Here is a 23,526-nt window from a genome sequence, read left to right on the forward strand (position 1 = left end):
ACCTGGAGCTGGGCTGCCATGAGTCACTAGCGATGGCATAGGCTGCAAGGGAGCTGGCCAGCAGCTGGCGTGTGCTTTTGTGAGCTGCCATCCAATGGCTGGCGAGCAACTGCCTCACCCGGGAAGAGCGCAATGATAATACCAACATGGGCCAGTGAAGCGACGTCCTCCACAACTAGACTAAAGAACCAAAGGACAGCAACTTGTCTGTTCCTCTTCCCCAATTTCCCAATAAAATCTTTAAAAAAAAAAAAGAGAACATGAAAGCACAAGAATGGACCGACTAAGACTGCTATCGAATGAACTAAACAGAAGAAATACCAGCAGCCACTTAACCTCCTATAGTGTGTAATAACTTACAAACAGTTTGAAATTTTCAAGTTAATGCCTATTAATAACATATAAAGTAGGCAACGTAGATATTGCCATAGCAGATTAGAAAATTTAAGAGGCTATGTAACTTTGCAAAAATCAAACTAGTAGATAATAAAGTAAAAATTCAAACACATTTCTAACTCCGTATCTGAGCTCTTTCTACTTTATGACACGGCCATTCTGTAAATGCAGGTAGAACATCAAGGGTCAGAAATTGTGCCACTAGACACGTAGTATGTTAAGAATCAAACAATGCATACTTCAAAGACACACTGTAAAAGTTAATCAACTTGGAACTCCATTAAAAAATCTTATTTATGAATTTTGCTCAATGAAGTTTGGGTTTGCGCATTAAAGAGTAAGTAGATAATCAGATTAGAGTGGAGAATATAGGAATCAAGGATACTGTAGACAGAATGGCAATATTTAAGCATAAAAAACAAACTACCAGAACTATCCATATATGAAGAACCAATTGATGTTTTGAAACATTTTACATGTACCTAAATTAGATAAAGTAGTGTTTGCTTAGTGTGTGCCTTACACATGGTAATACAACCCAAATATATACTCATGATTGGCAGCTGAAGGTAAACCAGGAATTACAAGAACAAGGAAAAGAACCAGTAATAGCTACAACCCTGAGATAGGAAAGTGAGTACCTACTACTACAGTAGGCTGGGCAAGAAGGCCTGGCAATTAGGATTTCTAATTTAAAATCAAATACAATATAGATACACTACTGGGTTGCCGGAAAAGTCATGACGCAGTTTTGCAACGAAAAACATAAAAAAAAGACATCATGACTTTTCCAACAACCCAACATAAACACTTTTGAATGACAGACTGCAAACTTTAGAGTTAACGAATGTCTTAGTTGAGGAAACCGAAATGAATTCTATCCTACGTTTCCAGTGCTTCCTAATGCCTAGCACCATGTATTCTATTTTGTTTGTTATGAGTCTCTTAACATGACAACAATGATAGTTCTAAGCTGTGAGCAACTCTAGAAAAGCACTGACAGACACTACACGTACATATTATTAATGATTTGCCATATATTATCAGTGATTCACAGATGAAAACCCTTCTCAAGGAGCTTACAGTCTACTCAGTGGGCATGTACATATAGCGGAATATGGTAAATTCTATAGGAAAATTATACACAGGACTCAAGATGAAAGAAATTATCCTCAGTTGGGGGACATAAAGAAGTTTTACTTATTCTGAGAACGAAAGAAAAACTTTTCAGAAAGCAAAGAGATAGAAGGCCCTCTAGCATGGTGCAATGCTAGGAGAGATCTTCCTGTGTGTTTTGCATCCCCTTCTGCCTCTTTTATCGCTGAAGCCCCTTCACTACTCTGGAGAACCTTTATATTAGATCTTACACATAATCCACACCTGAAGCAAATCCCACAAACCAAGAGATCGATCTTAACTGGGAAAAGTAAACCAAAAGAAAAAAACAAAAAACTGAGCACATATTCAAAAGCAATTTTCATAGGAAGACCTGAACCACATGACAATTAAAAAGAAAACATCATTTGCTATGATGGTTATGAATCTTGAAACACTGGTGTGCCAATATGCTAGTTAAAAATTTAGTATTTTTAGTACTCCATCAAAGGCAAAATTCATATTTTGTTTTTAACCATCCAATTTATAACACAATAGTGAACATGTACCAAAAGCTAAGTGACTTTTGATTTCCTTTTGGTGTGTTCATGTCCTAAGCATACTATCTACTGCATTAAAATTTGATAACCTCCTTGGAAAATTAAACAGTATATAATTCTTCTTGAAATATAAATAGTAAATACTTTTTAACTTTTTTACCAGAAGACAAATTTCAATAGAAAATTCCACTAGAATGGCAACATTCATATCCACTTACTTTAAAGATCCCCAACAAAGGAAAATTTGGCTAGAATGTTTGACTTGGACTTCAAGAGTGAGTGAATTTAATATAATTTGGCCAAAGCTTTCATAAAATTCTCAGACGTAACTAGGGAACATAAAAGATTGTTATACAGTAGGTTTGGTTTTAATACTAGATGTTATATTTCACTCAAATCTACAATTCTGAAAAAAATTATGGATCCTTTACCATTTCAAACTTTTGCCTAAGAGTTCCTCTTAGATCCTAGCATGTTCTGAATAAAGATATGTTTATTCGGGGAGAGGGGTTCTGTTATGAGTACAGATATTGATATGTATTGCTATTGTTTTAATGAAGTAATCATGCAATACCAACTATGATGGTAGGAATTCTGCAGAAATGTCAGTGCTGAATCTTAATGAAGCCAATCCATAATGCCAGTGGCAACTGTGTTCAGAATCATAGTAATAACACTGCATTTCTCCCCTAATACAATTCAAAGTTCCAAAAGTCACTTCCTATCTCACAACCATCCACATGCACAACTGAAAAATTACCTGCTTTTAGCTTTCATATCTCTTCCCTTTATTAATGTTCACTCTTGAGAAGCAACTTGTTTTATGCATAAAGTCAATTTTGAAATCTCGTTATAAGTATCTCATTTAACTATTAAAATAAAAATGTTTTAAATTTGTTGAAGTGACATTACAAAAATGTTGTATATATGTTATAATAAATATTCATGATTATATAATAATTTTAAAATTCAAATTCCCAAACAGCAATAGTTTTATTTATACATACAGACATTTGATAATTTTTCAAATAACAAAGTTCATTTACGAATCCAAGAAATCATTTTGTTGGTGAATTCACCAATACACTTTAAAGATATTTCAAAAATCTCATTCTCAAAATTAGTCATAATATTAATGTCTATGGAAACTCAGTTTAAAGTGTCAGATGATCATTTGGGATCATTTGTTTTCTTTCATACATTACTATAAACGAGATTATCTCATGACCTCAAAATAAAACTTTAAAAATTCACTATTTTTCCATTTCAACCAGGAGTTATTTATTTTATACCTGGCTGGCTCTTAAGCACAGATTTAGATACTAGCTTTTCCATGTTAGGTGGTATTCTTATCTGGTGAATATAACCATAACTGAATATTAAAGGAAAATAAAAATAATATTATCTTTGCTATGCAAATTAGAAATGCCTCTGGGATAAAACAAGGCCTCCAGGTATTTTCAAATAAGCAGATGCAGAAGCGTATTTCATATTCAGTTTACTTTCCAACTACTTTAAATACTATTGATCTCAGCATTGTTTATATATATTTATATCTACCTCACTTTCCTTTGAAATATTTTTAAATTAAATTTATTGGGGTGACAATAGTTAGTAAAATTACATAGGTTTCAAGTGTGCATTTCTATAATACATCATTTATATATCACATTGTGTGCTCACTACCCAGAGTCAGCTCTCCGATCACCACATATTTGACCCCCTTTACCCTCTGGTACCATCCCCCCTCCTCCCTGTCCCTCTGGTAACCACTTAAAGTGTTGTCTGTGTCTATCAGTTTTTGTTTCTTTATTTGTCTTGTTCCTTTGTTGGTTTCAGTTTTAAATCTGAAAACATTTATGAAGATATGAAACATTTATTTTTGATAACATGAAAATTTACCAAAGGTACTGAAAGAAAGAGGTAAAGCTTTATCAAAGTTACTTAAATGGCCAAAGATATTTGTTGTGCCATATGTGAACATTTTAAAGTTACCTTAATTGTGTGTATTATTTATTGTTTGGGATTTTATGTAAACACTTACATGCCTCTTCATATTTTTTAAAAAAGAACATTTGTTCAGAAAGTAATTTTTAATGCTAAAAGATAGTCCTATATAGAGTAAAACAATCCTATTCAATGAGTGGTAACCCTTTTCTTTATTGTTTATATTCTTCTGAATAACCTTATAAATTTGTTGAAAGAATGAGGTTGCTCAGTGATACCTCCACATGACAGAATAGATGTACCTGCCATTCATGTGTATAACATAATTTAGATTTACTGGTAGCTTTAAAATTTTTAGGCTTAATATTTATAAATTCATTATATACCCCCCAAAAGTAAATGATAATTCCCAATGGCAGGACTTGAAGGCCTACACTTAACTGCTAGAATTCTGAGATACTATTGTCCACAGAGAGATGAAAATACTATGAAAACAAAGACCCTAGAGTAACATCTAATGACCTATTTCACTTGACTTTATGAGTAACTACATCTATTTTATAGATGTTGGACCTATTCTAACTGGGCCCCTCACATTATAATTCACATATAATGTGAATAAAGTTTTAGGGCAGATATTGGCAAACGGGCTTTCTCAGCTGCACAAAGTCCTATGAGAGGGCAGAATGGAAGCTGTTTTAATTTAGGAGTCAACAGGAAAGAGAGTTGTGAACAATCAGTAAAAACTACTATGTCATGGAAGGGGAAGAATGATGACATGATGGCCAGGTATTTGCCACCCTCTCCTAGGGTAAACTCTTCAAGTATCAAGCTGTTCAAACCTTACTCTGAATAGCAAGTTCCAAAAATGTGAAATTACTCAATTCAATTAAGCCTCAAATACAGTGTCAATAGAAGTTTTTAAAAATATGATCATCTACCACTCCTAGGAATTTTTCTTTCTCTATGTAACTTTTCTCTATGTCTCCCTTGAAACACAACTGAAAACCCTGGGCAAACAAACCCAAGAAAACTTTGAAGGTGGAAAAAAAAGTCAGACAGGCTAGGAATCTTGGAACCCAAGGAACAACACAATGAAGGGAATGTATACACACTTATAACTAGACTTAGCAATAAGTGCACTTATATTCTTAAAGGTTTATGTTTGACCTACTATGTAATTTGCTACATTCAGCCTTTTCTAAATAAAATTCTTCATTTTTAAGTTTTAAAAGTTTAGTCAATTTTAGAATGATTTCCAAAAAATAAAAAGAACCATCTATAGAAAAACCTCACTTTCAGATCTTTTATAATTATGATGAAAAATATATGATTTAAAGAAAGTAAACAACCCAAGCATTTGCAATTATTTTAGTTAAGTACTTCCCAACACTCTAGCTAACACCCATAATATATTTTATTTATTTATATGAGATTTTTTAAATACTCATAGATTTCTTAACCTACTGGCATAGTCAATAATCATAATGAAAATGATCATTAATCATCTCCAACCAGAAATCCAGAAAAGAGAAGAAATCAAGAAAAAGCTAGTTTAACATCCATTTTAGAAAATGTTTAAACAATGAGGACTGTTTTAAAATTTTCAAAAGAAAAATCAGATTTTTAAAATAAAGCAACCCCAAGATCTCAGTAGCTTAACACCCACCAACACAGTTTATTTCTCTCTCACATCATAGTCTGATACACTTAGAGATGGATGGGAGGAGAGTGTTCTGCTTTACTGAGTAACTCAGAGACGCAGGCTTCTTATATCTTGTGATCCTCTGAGTCCTTAGAATCCTCAACACTCAGCTGGCAGATGGTATAAGAGAGCTGGTAGACGAGTGCCTGGCCTAAAAAGTGCCTTCATCTGCCAGGCCTAAAGGTGATATACATTACAGGCAGTCCCTGCTCACAATTATGTGACTTTAGGATGGTAGGAGCAATACATGGTCAGTAGAAACTCTACTTCAAACTTTAAATTTTGATCTTTTCCCAGGCTAGCGATATGTGGTACCATTCTCTCTCATGATGCTGGGCAGCAGCAGTGAGCCGCAGCATCCAGTCAACCATGCTATCATGAGGGTAAACAACCAATACTCTGCAGTGTACTGTGTTGCCAACGTTTTTTGGATATTGTTTTCACACCCCAGCATGTCTACAAAATGCCCATTTCTGTCTCTTGCTTCTGATGAGAAGAAGAAAAAGACAATTACTCTTGAGAGGAAATTCAAGATAATTGCCCACCTGTAGGCTACTGTAAATGTTCTGAGCACATTTAAGGTAGGCTAGGCTAAGCTATGATGTTCAGTAGGTTAGGTGTATTAAATGCAATATTCAGCTTACAATATTTTCAATTTCAATGGGTTTATCAGGACATTACCCCATTGTAAATCGAGGAGCATCTGTATTTCCACCCACGATCCATTTGTCAGAGCTCAGTCATAATCAGGGAAACTCAGAAATATTGTCTAGCAATACTACCAGAAAAAAAAAGAGTAGGCTCTGGTGAGCACTAGCAGTCTCTGCCACAACAGTATTAGCAACTTATTAGAAGAATGCAGCAATAGCATAATTATATCCGAAATATCTTCAATACCGATTGGCATTCCTTATATTGTCAACATAAATATGGCTTGACCAAAGGATTGTAGCACCGAAAGACTGTATTTGCCTCCTTCATCACTGTATTCACAGTGCCTGGTACAGTGCTGGGCATCTCCTAAACATTCAACAAATATTTGATGTTAAATTAATCAATCAATCAGTAGAAAGGAACCATGTTAAAATTCTAATATTCAGCATCCACTAATTAGCAACTTCCTACATAACAGTGAAACAGAAGCACTACATTTCTATACACGGAACATAAGAGCTGACTTTCAGTGTAACAAACTCCAAGGGGTGACAAAGCACTTTAACAGTTACTCTTTAAAGATAAGTCAGAAGTGGTATTTTCGGCTCCCCCCAGAAATGTAAAAATGACCTAGTCTTTTTTCTTTTCAATAAAAGTATAAATTAGAATCTCTAAATAGTTTAATTTTTAGTTTCAAGTCATATACCCAGAGTCAAGGCCAAGTTCAATAATTCAAAAGGATGTACCAGGAATTATCTTAGAGCAATCAAACAGAATCCTAGTATTTACAAGACTGCCATTATGCTCACTCAGTTTTATGATTACTCAAGATTCTAAACCTACTCAAAATAATTCTGAAAAACAGTTGCCAGACTATGACAGTAAAAATACTTTTCATAAATTCCTGCCCCACAGTTTGTGGCTGGAACTGACCTGGTCTCCTGGTAAAACTATATCCCTCGCTAGAACACAAACCTCAGAATTGTTTACCCCACCCTACACCTCCGGTCCTTACCTTATCCAATAAGACCTTAAATCTCTCAGATTTCAAATAAAGAAACCAAAACAGGAAAAACATAGGTCTTTATAATAAATGGTATATAAAGTATGACAAAATAAATATTTGTGGTTAATAAATGCTGCCTAATATAGGATTTACTGTTTTTAGTCAACAATTAACTTAGGGGTTTTCAAAATAATAAAAGGCAGAAAAAAATCTGCTAATATATATAACTTTCAAAGTAAGAGAAAGTAAACACATAGAGAATCAGAAGGAATAGTCACTTATCTCTTATTTTTATCCAAGTTTCTTTTCTTTTTCACTTAAACATAGTAACAGGACATAACCAAAAAAAAAAAAAAAAGTACCCAGCACCACCCATCAATGTCCTCAAGTCATATAAACTTTTACTATTTATTTTTTTGTTAAAATTCCTCTAATAAGATGAGGAATTGTTTTTTCCTTTTCTCCTCATAGAGTTTATATTTTTTATTGTAGTAATAAAATATAACATGGGATCTACCCTCTTAAAAACATTTAAGTGCACAATATCATTAGCTATAGGTACAATGTTATACAGATCTCTAAGAGTTATTCATCTTGCATAACTGAAGCTGTGTATCCATTGAACAGAAAGTCCCAATTTCCCCCTCTCCCTCAGATGCTGAAAAAAATAATTCCACTCCATTTCTATGAATTTGACTATTCTAGATACTTCATATAAGTGGAGTCATGCAGTATTTGTCGTCTATTTCACTTAGCAAAATATCCTGCCAGTTCATCCATATTGTTGTATATAGCAGGATTTCCTTTTTTTTTTAAGGCTCAACTATATTCCAATGCATGTACATGTCACATTTTCTTCACCCATCAATGAACATTTATGCTATTACTATATCTTGGCTAATGTGAATAATACTGCAATGAACAAGGAAGCATAGATATCTCTTCAAGATCATGATTTCATTTCCTTTGGGTATAACACCTATTAGTGAAATTGCTGAATCATGTGGTAGTTCTATTTCTCATTTTCTGAGGACTCTATAATTTCTAAAATGGCTGCGCCATTTTACATTCCCACCAACAGTGTTCAAAGGCTCTAATTTCTCCACATTCTCACCAACATTCTTTTCCTTAAATTTCTTAAGCGAACACCATCCTGACAGGTTTTAGATGATATCAAATTGTGGTTTTGATTGCACTTACCACAAGATTAGTGTTGTTGAGCATATTTTCACATAACCTGTTGGCCATTTGTATACCTTCTTTAGAGAAACATCTATTCAAATCCTTTGCCCATTTTTCAGTCAGGTTATTTGTTATTTTGCTACCAAATTGTAGGTGTTCTTTATATATTTTGGATATTTACCCATTATCAGACATATAGTGTGCAAATATTTTCTCCCATTTTCTCCCAGCTTTTTCACTCAGTTTCTTTTGCTGTGCAGAAGCTTTTAATTTTCAGGTAGATCCAACTGCCTATTTTTGTTTTTGTTGCTTGTACTTTTGATGTCATACCAAAGAAATCATTTCCAAGACCAATGCCATGAAGCTTATCCCCTTTGTTTTCTTCCAGAGGTTTTACGGTTTCAGGTCTTAAACTTAAATCTTTAATTCATTTTGAGCTTATTTTTGTGTACAGTATAAGAAAGGGTTACAATTTTACTCTTTGGCATGTGGATATTCAAATTTCCCAACAAAATTTGCTGATGAAACTATCTTTTACCCATTATACATACTTGACACAATTGTCAAAAATCAGTTGACCATATTTCATGGATTTATTTCAGGGATTTTCATTCTCTTCCATTAGTCCATATGTCTGTTTTTATGACAGTACCATACTACTTTGATTACTATCACTTTGTAATAAATTTTGAAATCAGGAAGTGTGATCACTCCAGCTTTGTTATTGCTCAATATTGCTTTGGCTATTCGGGGTTTTTTGTGGTTCCATATGAATTTTAGGATTGTTCTATTTCTGTGAAAAATGCCATTGGGATGTTTGTCTTTTTATAGAGATTGCATTAAATCTGTAGATTGCTATGAGTATTATGGAAATTCTAACAATATTAAGTCTTCCAACCAATGAATACAGATGTCTTTCCTCTTATTTGTGTCTTTTTAATTTCTTCCATCAGTGTTTGATAGTTTTCAGCATACAAGTCTTTTACCTCCTTTGTTAAGTTTATTCTTAAGTATTTTACTCTTTTTGATGATGATATAAGGAAAGTTGTTTTCTTAATTTCCTTTGAGGATTGTTCTTTGTTAGTGTACAGAAACACAACTGAGTTACACATTGATTTTGTATCCTGCAACTTTAATGAATCCATTTATTATAACCATTTTTCTGTGGAATCTTTTGGGTTTTCTACATGTAGATCATGTCATGTCCACAATTTTCTCCTTTTCCAATATGATGCCTTTTATTTCTAGTTTGCCTAACTGCTCTGAATAGGACATCCAATACTCTGTTGTCTAGGAGTGCAAAGAGTGGGAATCTTTGTCTAGTTACTGCTCTTAAAGGAAAAACTTTAAGCTTTCACTATTAACTATTATTATATTTGTTAGCTGTGGGCTTTTCATACATGGTCTTTATGATGCTGAGATAAATTCCATCTATCTTAGTTTGTTAAGAGATTTTATCAAGAAACAGTGTTGAATTTTGTTAAATGGTTTTTCTCATCAACTGAGATAATCATGAGATTTTTTTTTTTATCCTTCATTGTGTTACTGTGGTGTATCACTATTTATTTGCATATGTTGAACCTTTCTTGCATCTCAGAAATAATTCCTACTTGATCATGGTATATTATCCTTTAAAAATGTGCCAAATACAGGTTGCTAGTATTCTGTTGAAGATTTTTGCATCTATGTGCATCAGGGATATTGGTCTGCAGTTTTCTTTTCTTATAGTATACTTTGCTGGCTTTAGTATGAGGGTAATGCTGACCTCATAAAATGAGTTTAGATATGTTTCCTCCTGCTTAATTTTTTGGAAGAGTTTAAGAAGTACTGTTAATTCTTCTTTAAATGTTTGGTAGAATTCACCAGAAAAGCCATCTGCTCCTGCAATTTTCTTTGTTGAAAGGTTTTTAATTACTGATTCAAGCTCCCTCTACATTATAGGTATATCATGTTTTCTATTTCCTCATGATTCACTCTTGGTAGTTAGTCTGTTTCTAGGAATGTATACATTTCTTCTAGGTATCCAATTTGTTGGTATGCATTTCTTCATAGTAGTCTCTTATGATCCTTTGTATTTTGTGGTATCAGTTGTAATGTGTCTTCTTTCACTTATGATTTAACTTATTTGTAACTTGTCTCTTCTTCTTACCCTGTTCTCCGAAAACAAGACCTAGCTGGAAAATAAGACCTCGCATGATTTTAGGTGCCAAAATATGGCACCTTGGCATACTGAATATTTTAAGCTGAAGGAGTTTGTGGAAAAAGCACTCTTTTCCCTGAAATGGGTCATAAAACTCTCATGTGAGGAGTGTGTGCTCTCCATATCCTGGAGGAATCATGCTATGGCTTATTCTCTGGCTAGGTCTTATTTTCAGGGAAACACAGTAGTTCCTCTAGCTAAAGGTTTGTCAGTTTTGTTGATCTTTTCAAAAAACCAACTCCTAGTTTCATGGATTTTTCCAACTCTTGTTTTGTTGTCTTTTTCTTCTTATTGTTTTTCTAAACTATTTCATTTATTTCTGCTCTATCTTTACTTCCTCCCTTCTGCTAATCCTGGGCTTAGTTTGTTCTGCTTTTTCAAGTTTCTTGAGGTGTAAAGTTAGGTAGTTTCTTTGAGATCTTTCTTCTTTTCAATGTAGGTCATTATCACTATAAAATTCTCTCTTAATACTGTTTTTGCTGTATCCCATAAGTTTTGGTATGCTGTGTGTTCATTTTCATCTCAAATTTTTTTATTTCTTTTGATCTCTTTTAAATCCATTGGTTGTTCAAGAGTATGTTAATTTTCATATTTTTGTGAATTTCCCAATTTTCTCTCTGCTTTTGATTTCTACTTTCATTCCACTGTCATTGAAAAATATACTTGGTATGATTTCCATTTTCTTGTATTTGGTAAACTTGTTTTATTACCTAACATTTGATCGATCCTGGAAATATTCTATGGACACGTGAGAATGTGTATTCTGCTGCTTTTTGGTGGGATGTTGTACACATCACTGTTAGGTCCATTTGGTCAATAGTGTTATTAAAGTCCAGTATTTCTTTATTAATGTTCAGTCTAGATATTCTATCCACTGTTGAAAGTGGGGTATTGAAGACACCTGTTATTATTGTATTGTTCTCTATTTCTTTATATTTGTCAGTGTTTCCTTTACATATTTAGGTGCTCAGATGTTAAAGGCATGTATTGTTATAATTATATCTTCCTAGTGAATTGACTCTTGTCATTATATAATGCCCTTCTTTGTCTCTTGTGACAGTTCTGACTTAACGTCTATTTTGTCTGATATAAGTTTTACTCATTCAGCCATTCTAGGTCTTTTGATTGGAGAATTTAATGTAATTACAGTTAAAGTAGTTATTGATAGGGACGTACTATTGCCCTTTTAAAAAACTGTTTTCTGTCTTGTAATTCTTTTGTTCCTCTTTCCTTCTCTTGCTACCTTCCTAAGTAATAGTTGATTTTTTTGTAGTGATAATTTTTAATCCCTTTCTTTTTCCTTTTTATATCTTCTATAGGTATTTTCTTTGTGGTTATCAAGAGGCTAACATAAAACATCTTAAATAATAACAGTTTATTATAAGCTTATAACAAGTTAACTTCAATTGCATACAAAACTACATTTACTTCTCATCCACACTACATGTTACTGATGTCACAAGTTATGTTTTTTAATACTGTATATCCATAAACATATTTTTGCAGGTATAGTTCTCCTTAAGACTTTTATCTTTTAACATTTAAACCCGAATTAAGCGATTTCTCCACCACCGTTACAGTATTACAATATTACAATATTCTGTATTTGTCGATGTATTTACTTTAATGGTAAATTTTATACTATTATATGCTTTCATGTTTCTGTTTAGCATCCTCATCCTTTTTACTAAACTTGAAGAACTTCCTTTGGCATTTCTTGTAAGGCAGTTTCAGTGGTGATGAATTCTCTTAGCTTGTGTTTATCTGGAAGTCTTAATACCGCCTTCATTTTTGAAGGACAGTTTTGCTGAGTGTAGTAATCTAGGTTGGTAGGTGTTTTTCTTTTAGAACTTTGAATATATATCAGCCTACTCCCTTTTGGCCAGTAAGATTTCTGCTGAGAAATCTGCCTATAGCCTTATGCAGGTTCCCTTGTATATGACTAGTCACTTTTCTCTTGCTGCTTTCAAAATTCTTTGTCTTTGACTTTTGAGAATTTGATTATACTTTGTCCCTGTGTAGAATTCTTTAGGTTTATTCTCTTTGGAGTCCTTTGATCTTCATCAATCTGGGTGTCCATTTCCCTACCCAGGTTTGGGAAGTTTTAAGCCATTATTTCTTTAAACTTTCTGCAACTTTCTCACTCTCTTTTCCTTCTGGGACTCTCATAATGTATATTAATCACTAATGTTGTCCCATAAGCCCTTAGGCTTTCTTTGCTCATTTTTCTTTCTTTTTTCTTTTGGTTCCTCTGACTAGATAATTTTAAATGACTTGTCTTTGAATTTGCTGATTCTTTCATCTGCTTGATCAAGTCTGCTATGGAACCTCTCTAATGAGTTTTTCAGTTATTGTAGTCTTCAGCTCCAGAAATTGTTTAGTTTTGTTTATCTTCTCTTTTTGTTGATATTTCTTTTTTTTAATGTATCATTTTCTTGATTTCCTTTAGTTGTGTATATTCTCTTATAACTCAGCGACCTTCTTAAAAATATTTATTTTGAATTCTTTGTTAGGCAATTCATAAATAGGTTGTTACTTTAGGCTAGGTTACTAGATACTTTTGTTCCTTTGTTTAATGTTCCTCTGATCCTTCATGTTCCTTATAGATTTTGTTAATGTCTCTGCATTTGAAGAAATAGCCACCTCTGTCAGGCTTTATGAACTGGCTTTGACAGGGAAAGACCTTCACCAATACATCCAGCTAGAGATTCTGAGAGCCTCTCAAACAACAAGCACCCACCACTTTTCCTTTGTTTTTAGCTGCCCCTATCAAGGTACACCAGTTTCATTAGTGCTCCTGGTGAGGTGAGACAGACACTGGCCCTTAGGCAGCACAATGAAAAGCTGGAACTTTAAAGGCATGCCTCCTTTCTGGAAGAAAAGCCTCAGTTTCTGCGCCTTTTCCCAATCCCACAGAGCTTTGCCAGGCAACAGCAAGCTGCCTGCCCCTCTTCCTTTGTTCTTAGCTGCCCAGATATCTGAACTATGCTGATTTTGTCAGCACTCTGAAATGAGACAGAATCTAGGCCTTCAGGCAGTGTACCAAAAGGCTAGGGATGTTTGATGGACCTTCATTCTCTCTTTGCCACCTCTACCTACACCCCAAGGAAGAAGTCATGAATTGAGGCAACCTCTTGGTGCTGAGTTTTGCCTGCTCAGGGGAAGGACTGATGCAGGTAAACTGAAATTGCTCTTCTTACCTGTTTCAATACATTGTTACTAGCTTTGTGCTCATCTCAGATACTGCAACTTAACTGGAATCTACACTTCTCATAAAGATATTTTCGTGTGTATATAATGAAATTGGTGTTTCTGTGGGAGAACAAAGACTGGGACTTTCTATTCTACCATCTTGCTGATATCACTCCTCCCTTATACTATTTCTTGAATTTCTAACTTGAAACATAATATTTTACCTCTTACTCATCTCCTCTCAATACAGATATCCCTTGAATCCAATGCTCAAAGGAACAGATTTGGATATATTTTATTTTGTGTGTAATAGGGCTAGAGTCCCTTGCTACTTGCTATCAAAAATGTAGGAACCAAATAGATTCCAATAAGTCAATATGCCTCATTATCCAAGCTTTCATTATGTATACGCAGGAAATAAAGATTGGAATGGAACAGCAAGAAATAATTGGATGGCAAATTATAATTTTACTAGTATCTCCCAGCCTCTCATCACATCAGGAAAATTTCCTCATCATGCCACTGCATTCTCCCAAGGTCAAACCTATGTACCCTTGCCAGTTTGCTTTATACTGCCCCAGAGTAAAGGCAACAATGAACAATGGAGAGCTTGCACACTTACCAGGGATCCCCATTCCATGAGTTTTCCCCGAAAAAAACTACTCCAGCACCTCTGGGGAGGGGAGGGGGAAAGGGATGCTGACTGATCTTTTTATATCTCACTTTTTGGTTTCATCAATACTAATTGTTTATATTACTAACTATACATAGTAATTATTGTTCACAGCTGAGTAACGTAGTGTACTCTGTTTCCTGGTTATATAAATTTTTATTTCTTCTAGAATTAAGAAATACGTCACTCTGTTATCAAGCACCTCACCATTTGGTTGATTGAATTAATGTCACTGTGAAGATATATATGCCATCTCATTAGAGAATTTCTCACTTACTACCAACTATTAAAAACAAGCAAAAAAATTCTTACTTGCTTTCTAGTGCCCCTTTAAATACCTTTGGTACATTTTTCCTTTACCTTCTTCAGACCTTTAATAGCCGCATCCTCCCTACCTTCCTTCTACCATTCAGTACATGCTGACCAAAAGGAGCAACTTATGCTGAATTTTAGGATCCTTGAACTGAATGTGGATCTCAAAGGAAAATGAATACAGACCCCTTCTCTAATTAATCCCTGATATAAAAGGTAAGATGTAATAACTGAGAAATTAAAAAAAAAAAACAGGACATTGGAAAATATTTTTTTAAAATAGACTCTCTGGAATGGGAAATTTTAAGGGACTTAGGGTCACATTCCCCTCACATTTGGAACCCTACCTAGACGTGATGATTTACTAGTTGTGTTAATTAATGAGATAAAGAGAAATGTTAATAAAACATTTCTTCCTTTTTAAACATAATAAACATTGTGTCACTTTATTGGCTCAGGTTTTTATTCATGTATCACTAACTCCAGAATTCTCAAAGAGAACTATATATACCTTTGTATATTACTAGTCTATATTAGTGGAACTGTATGTTCCAAAGCATTCCAATCTTAAAATTCATGTCCCTTGAGTCTGAGAAATTTCTTGAATTATTCCTTTAATAATGTCCATTTCTATGTTCTCTACTTCTGAAATTCCTAATAATCACTGTTAGAGCACACAGATTGATTCTCTAATAGTCTTTTCTTTTTGCTCCTATTTACCACCTTTTTGTTCTGATTCTTGGAAGACTTAACCTTATTTTTCCACACCCTCTAGTTACTTCTCTATTTTGACAATCATATTTAATTTCCACATACTCTTTCTCATTCTTTGCCTCCTGGTCACATTTCATACATGTAAAACCTCTTTCTAAGATATTTATCATAGAGGTTTTCATGTTTTCTTCTACATTGTCTCTGTCTCCTCTGAAGTCCAGTTTTTCTGTTACTTTTGATTTCTTGCCTTTCATGTTAGAGGTTTTCTCACCTTTCTTACAATCTTTTGTTGTTCATTTATATTTAAGACTGAGGCACTAAAAAAAGATTGTTGGTAGTTTATTCAGCCTGGGGGAGGGGTAGCTTGCCAAAAGGAGATATTCTCTATGGGTACCTGAATGGAGGACCTGTCATTTTGTAGGAGACCCCTAAATGTTACTATCTCTCTGCTTTTTCTCTAGGTCTGCTCAGTTTCTCCAGAGAAGAATTCTTAAATCTTCTGCCTGAATAGGACAATGCACAGCTTCCAGCACTGTTGGAGTTGAACAATTCAGTGAATGGTCATCATTCAGAAAAATGGGCTTTCATTTATTTCTCAACATAACTGTAACTGCTGTGTCTTGATTTGTCTGCTCTCTCTACCTCCAGGGGGTACCTGATTCAGTTTCTCAAGAGAATAAAGCTCTTGCCTCCTGCCTTGATAGGGGGAGTACTGGGAGTCTATGTGCTCTTTACATAGATTTTAATTCAATTTTCTTATTTTTTAGCATCATCCCTCACTTGAGTTATCAGAGTTCATTGTTGTCATCTATTCCTAAGACTTTTTAAGTATTGTGGATTTCAATTTTCTCTATTTTGCTTAGTTAGTTACCACTTATCAATTCACTATAAAGCATTCAAAAATTTACTAACACATCTTGCCCACTGTCATCTTTTCTCCTGCTCTCTTTATCCATGGGCACTTATACATTTTCAAAACTCCCTTTCAGTGATTTTACTGAGATTTTTGGGGAGGAAGAACAGTTGACCATTAACAACATGGGTTTGAACTGTATGAGTCCACTTATATATAGCTTTTCTTCAAAATATGTACAGTACTATAAATATATTTTCTCTTCCTTATGTTTATAATAACATTTTTTCTTTAGATTATTTTATTGTAAGAATATGGTATATAATACATATAACATAAAAAATATATATTAATTGACTGTTTATGCTATTGATAAGGCTTCTGGTCAACAGTAGGCTATTAGTAGTTAGGTTTTGGGGGAATCAAAAGTTATACACAGATTTTTGACTTGAACAACTTCTATGTTGTTCAAGATTCAACTGTAGAGATAAATACTTTTCTCAATCCATCATATTTAACCCAAGTACCTACTGATATAATTTCAAATTTTCTTTTTATATGAGCTAATGATGCAATGTTCTCTCTTTGATAATACATGTGATTGTTAAAATTATTTTAACAAAAGTCACTAAGACAATTTCTAGGAATCTACACTTCAGTTCAGTAGAGGTTAAAGACTTAAATAAAAACATGGACTTTCACAAATGCTGATATCAAATTCAAGCCTTCGTCTTATGCTTATTAAAGATAAATGTTTTATGTGAAAGAATAAAAAATTCTTTCAATAAAACCAACATTACTTTTTAAAATATTTGCTTAAATATGTACGAGGTATGATCAAACAATACGGTTAATGTTTAAATAAATAAAAAATATTATAGTAAACAACACATTGCCATTAATCCCCCTCAAAATGCTCCCCATTGCTTTGAACACACTTATCTCACCGTTCTTGCCACTTTCTGAGGCAGGTCTGGAATTGTCACTGTGAGTGTCTTTAGTTGCACTATCATGGCTGCCTCGATGTCCTGCATTGATTCAAAACGTTTACTTTTCAAGGTCATTTTGACTTTGGGGAACAGCCAGAAGTCACACTGTGCCAGATCCAGTAAACAAGGTGGATGAGGACACACCGTAATGTTTTTATTTAACAGAAATTGCCATAACAGAAGCAATGTGTGACACGGAGCCTTTCTGTTATAATCAAAACATAGGTGAATGCTGCTGCCGAGTGCCATCCAATGGAAAGGCAGCGATCTTCAATACAGAAGTAGCACGTAGAACCTTAGTGACAAGTTTCAACTTGTTTGGTGCAGTCAGTTGGGTGTGAACTACAGTTTAGAGAAGGTGTGTTTTAAAGTGTGCCATAAATCATCCTCCATTATTATAACACTCCGTGTCACACACTGCTTCTGATATATGGCAATTTCTATCAAATAAAAACATTTGGGGGCCGGCCGAGTGGCGTGATGGTTAAGAACTGGCTTGGGACGCCAGAGAGCCCCAGTTCGGATCCCACATATGAGGGCCAGTGACACTGCCCTCTACAGCTAAGATGCTGAACAACAGCTCGACCTGGAGCTGGGCTGCTGTGAGTCGCCCGCAACGGCGTAGGCTGCAGCCCCTGTGGTAGTGGGTTGCCATGGGCTACCGTATGTAGCCAGCAGCCAGCGAGAGCGGCCAGCAGCCACAGTGAGCGGCCGTCCAGAAGCTGGCGACTGATCTGTCTCACCGGGGAAGAGCGCAATGATGGTGCCAGCTTGGGCCAGTGAAGCAACGTCCTCCACAACTAGACTGAAGAACAAAACGACAGCAACTTGTCTGTTCCCCTTCCCCTAATTCCCCAACACTGTTCCCATCCCCCCAATTCCCCAATAAAAATCTTTTAAAAAAAAACATTTGGTGTGTCCTCATCCACCTTATTCACCAAATCTGGCTCCATGCAACTTCTGGCTCTTCCCCAAACAAAATGATTCAGGCCATTGAGACAGCCATGACAGTGCAACTAAAGACACTCACAAAAGAGGACTTCCAGAGCTGCTTCAGAAAGTGGCAAGAACGATAGGATAAGTGTGTTCAAAGCAAGGGGGAGGTTTTTTAAGGGAATTAAATGGCAATGTGTCTTTTACTGTTAATATATACTTTTTTAATTTAAACATTCACTGTATTGTTTGATCACACCTTGTAGTTAATTCACTGCGTGCAATGAACAAAACAAATTTGAGGACCTTCTTAAACTATTTCCTAACATTAACTTCTTAACACACAACTATATTTATTTATTCTTATGTTCAAGACATTAGTTTCTACTGCCTTGTATTTTTTTTTAAGACTTTTATTGGGAAACTGGGGGGATGGGAACAATGCTGGGGAATCGGGGGAAGGGGAACAGACAAGTTGCTGTCGTTTTGTTCTTCAGTCTAGTTGTGGAGGACGTTGCTTCACTGGCCCAAGCTGGCACCATCATTGCACTCTTCCCGGGCAAGGGAGGTCAGTCGCCGGCTTCTGGATGGCCGCTCACTGGGGCTGCTGGCTGCTCACACTGGCTGCTGGCTACATATGATAGCCCATGGCAACTCACTGCAGCAGGGGCTGCAGCCTAAGCCATCGCCGGCGACTCACGGCAGCCCAGCTCCAGGTTGAGCTGTTGTTTAGAATCTTAGCTGTGGAGGGCAGTGTCACTGGCCCTCATATGTGGGATCCGAACCGGGGCTCTCTGGCGTCCCAAGCCAGTTCTTAACCACCGCTCCACTCAGCCGTCCCCTGCCTTATATTTTAATATCATTCACTCACTTGCTCATTCATTAATTTATTCAGTGCCTTTGTGCACTAATTGAAGGACTGTGTTAAGCACTATGGAAAACATATATAATGTCCTTATTCTCATAGTTGTTCAATGAGAAAGGCAAAAGACTGATATATATATATATATATATATATATAAATAATTAAGAGAAAATACAAATTTTGTTAAAGTAGTATTAAAAAAGCTATAGACTCACATGAGCAGAAGAGGTCTCTGTATGATCTGCTTTACAATTTTTAATGAATTACAAAAACACCATTAACATCAACTTAAATATACTTTACTGTGCTCTTACGGCTAGAATAATTTCTGAAAATGGGGAAAAGAGGATATAATTAACATGAAAATAAAACAAATGCATTAGTATCTCAAGATATTACCCAAACCAGAAATCTACATAAGAACCTAGCTAACATCCTTTGATCTAATTTCAAATCAATAGCAGTGTAGGAAGTCATTCAATCCATTGAAACCAAAATGAAAAGGAGAACTTTACCCCAGAGGATTAGAAATGGTTGACTAACTTAAGGTAGACTCACATATGTAGTTATCCAAAGAAAAGTTGCACAATTCAAGTTCCTAATGTATTAATATTCTATTAAACTCCGTGTTACTGTTTTTTCAATGTTTATCATTCCTGTCTATTTTAGTTGTAATGTTCCCTATGCATTCAAATTTAAAATACAGTGGTCATACTTTTATGACACTAATAATATTCTGAATTAAGAATTTAGGTAGAATAGCAAGGAAATAGGATTTGTAGGGCTACTAAATAAGAGATATAGCCAAAATGTGCGTTTGGCAGCAGTAGCGCATAATAAACTCATAAAATCACAGGTAAACTCAAATATCTAAAAATCACAGAAAACAATATTTTCTATAAATTTATAAGGAAAATACATACATATACACATGTTTTCAATTTGTGTGGTATTATTCTATTAGAGATATCAAAATTCTCTTCTCAATAACATAAACTTCCACTTAGAATTACCGAAAACTCTTTTTACATTTATTTTCAGATATCAAGGAAAGAAATGATTACATTAGTAGGTATAAATATACTTATCATAGCATTTAGCAAACGCTATTATAAATTCTCCCTTTCTACAAATGTCTGTCTGACTAGAAAGTACTGTTTAATAGCTAAGCACAGAGCTATCGTTCTCTAACTTAGCACAGTCTCTGACACGCAGACGACATTCATTTGATATTTGTTGAATGAATAAATGTTGTATAAGTATCTGTTTTAATGATGACCATGCATTTCTGAATCTCACAATCTGATTTCTTTCCAAATTTGGTATCCCCTAGGTATTCACTTCTAAAAGTAATAAGTTTCCCCTAGATATCCATTATAAAGGTCCTGAAAATTTTCATTGGTTACCTTTAACCTTAATAAATTATTTTCTTTGGTGCCTTATGTCTTGCTTTGTCTTAAAGTGAAGATGTAACACAGAACTGATGTTTGAAAAAGAAATCAATAAGATGTTCAGAGCTGAGATGCTAAGAGCCTCAACAGAGGGTTTGGAAGCTAAGGACACAGAGGAATTATTGGATTTGAGTGGCACTGTGAGAGAGAAAGTGACTGAACTTGGGAATTGATTTTCTGTTCAAAAAGAGACCAAAAGGTATCAAAGATTACCCTCAAGATGTGAAATTTAGAGAAAAGTAAAAAAAATGGCAATATTGTGGTAGTGAAAAAGTTAGGTAGTAAAAAAACTCAAAGGAAAAGCCAATAAGTTCTATAGATAATATACTGGATTTGAAGGGAACCACAGGACATGAATTAGAAATGCCACCGGCAATGGATACAGGAAGACATATAAAAGAAAAAGTTTACACAACAGGATATAAAATGGCTCTTAGACTTCATTCATGCATAATAAAAAATACAAGTAAAAACTATTTCAGGATATCATTTTTTACCTTTCAGATAAGCAAAGATGCATAAGTTCGAAAATGGCTAGAATGTAGGAAAAATAGGCACCTTCTCGCTTTCCTAGTAGAAGTATAAATTGACACTATTTCGCAGTACCAATCACAATTACAATTGTATATATCTTTTGATCCAGTGTATAAGTCATAGACTGGGTTGTCGGAAAAGTCATGACGTATTTTTTCTATGTTTTTTGTTGCAAAAAAGTGTCATGACTTTTCCAACAACCCAATATTACTAGATAACAAATTGGCCCAAAATCTAAATGCTTAAAACAACAAACATTAGGAGATCGGCTCCTGACATAGTATGAAGAGCTGACCCACTGGTCAGTAAAATTGGTGAACACTATGAAAACAAACACTGAAAGCCTCTGTAAATGGCCCTAAGGGCAAACAGCATATTCAGCAAAATCTAAACATTCAGTAAGAAAGAGAAGCATTTATGGTAACTGAACCAAGACCATTCTCTTCTTCACCCTCCCAACTCAGCAAGTGGAGTCCACTATCGATTGCTGCAGCGAAGAACACAACACTCTGTCTCTCCCAAGTTCCCAAATGGAGGGCTTTTTTTTCCCCAGGAGCTAGATATCAGCATTTATCATCCTGCGTCCAGCTAACTGTTGCTGAGGCCAAGTCCTAGGCAAGTGCAGTTGAAAGGTGGGAACTCCATTCTTCTGCCCAGCCCCCATTTGTGGAATAAAAGATTCTATTTTGGGCACAGAGCATTGAGAATACTGAACACTCAAACTGCCTTGCCCCAGGTTATGGCAGCAATGGTTCCACACCAGGAGAGGCAAACCAAGAGGACCTAAGGCTGCTGCCTCCCCTCCACCAAGCAATCCACTCCTAGAGTGGGGATGTCACTTAAAGAGAAGCACATTGTCCACAAATTCAGCTCCAGAGGCCTGGCTCAGATTTTGCCTGGTGTGGGGAAGGGAGTAGAGAAGCATGATGTAAAACATACAGGTCCTACTCTCTTTCCAAAGGGAACTGACTTCATGTGCAATGCAGTGTAGGGTAGTTCAAGCCTAGAGGCACTCTCAAAAATAGTGCAGACTGTGGTGTAAGGCAGCTGATAGGAGATTCAAGATGCTAAACTGTAGGCCTGCCAGTTTGTAGAGGAGAAATGAGGAATAAGATAAGTGAGAAGAGCACTGAGAGGGTTGGAAAAAATAATCAAACACTGACTCAGAAGCTGTAAAAAAAGCCTCTATGGGATTAATTTGTAGTCGCTTATGCCCTAGGGCAATGTTGAAAACAATTGAGCAATCAGCCATCAATTAGTTGAGTGTAATAGCTGGGAGTGGTCAAGGAAAGAAAAGAGGCAAGCCCTATGGAAACCACTGCCAGCCTAGAGTGACTGTGAGCTTAGCTAAAGATGCACCTTCCTTAGGAGCAACATCAGACTTAAGACTGTGGGATGGGAAAGAGGCTTTACTAAAATAACCAGCCAGGCAGCAACTAACAGCAAGCCTAGGGGAGAAGCGTGGGGAAGACCACGCCTCTCAGATTTGCTACGCTGTCATATTTCAAATATGCACTTTCTAACAAAAAACTTTACAAGTCATGCAAAGAAACAGAAAAGTATAATCCACATTGGGGGAGGGGAGGGGAGGAAAGCAGGCAACAGACACTGCCTGGGAGAGTGACCACATGTTGGATTTATCAAAAAAACTTCAAAATAGCTGTTACGAATATATTCACAAAACTAAAGGAAACCATATTTTAAAAAGCAACGAAAGATATGATGATAATGTTGCAACAAATACAAATGAAAAAAGAGACAGAAATTATAACAAGAACCAAGTGGCCCCACACAGTAACTTGAATCTACACAAAAAAGCAAAGAGCACCAATAATTATGTAATTATAATAAAAGACAGTTTAAAAGCATGTTTTTATACTTATTTGAAAAGCAACTACTTAAAATATGTACATAATATATCCATGGTCTTAAAATAAAAAATGTAACATTTGTAATACAATTGCCAATACCCGCACAAATGGTGGATAGTAGCAAAGTTTTCTGGGCTAAGAAAATGACAACATATCATAAAGTAATAATTTAAAAAATTAATTATTGTGTTCGTAACATTAATAGATTTAATATGTATAACAACAATACCACAAAAATATATAAAAGGGAATATAAACATACTCCAGTCATGTTTCTATATATCTCTGGAATTAAGCCTGGAAAAATCAGAAAATATTCACTGAATGCAAAAGAAAGTAGTAAAGGAGGAATGCAGGAACAAAAAAGACATGAGACATACAGAAGACAAAAGTG

The 23,526-nt window shown here is 35.1% G+C and overlaps 1 protein-coding gene across 1 annotated transcript in view; it reads right to left on the reverse strand.

Annotated features, from left to right (window-relative positions):
- The window catches only part of CNTLN (centlein), a 276,595-nt gene that overhangs the window by 245,782 nt on the left and 7,287 nt on the right, over positions 1–23,526 (reverse strand). The window lies entirely within an intron of this gene.

The sequence above is a fragment of the Hipposideros armiger genome, unplaced genomic scaffold, assembly GCF_001890085.2.
Source record: "Hipposideros armiger isolate ML-2016 unplaced genomic scaffold, ASM189008v1 scaffold_294, whole genome shotgun sequence".
NCBI lineage: Eukaryota > Metazoa > Chordata > Mammalia > Chiroptera > Hipposideridae > Hipposideros > Hipposideros armiger.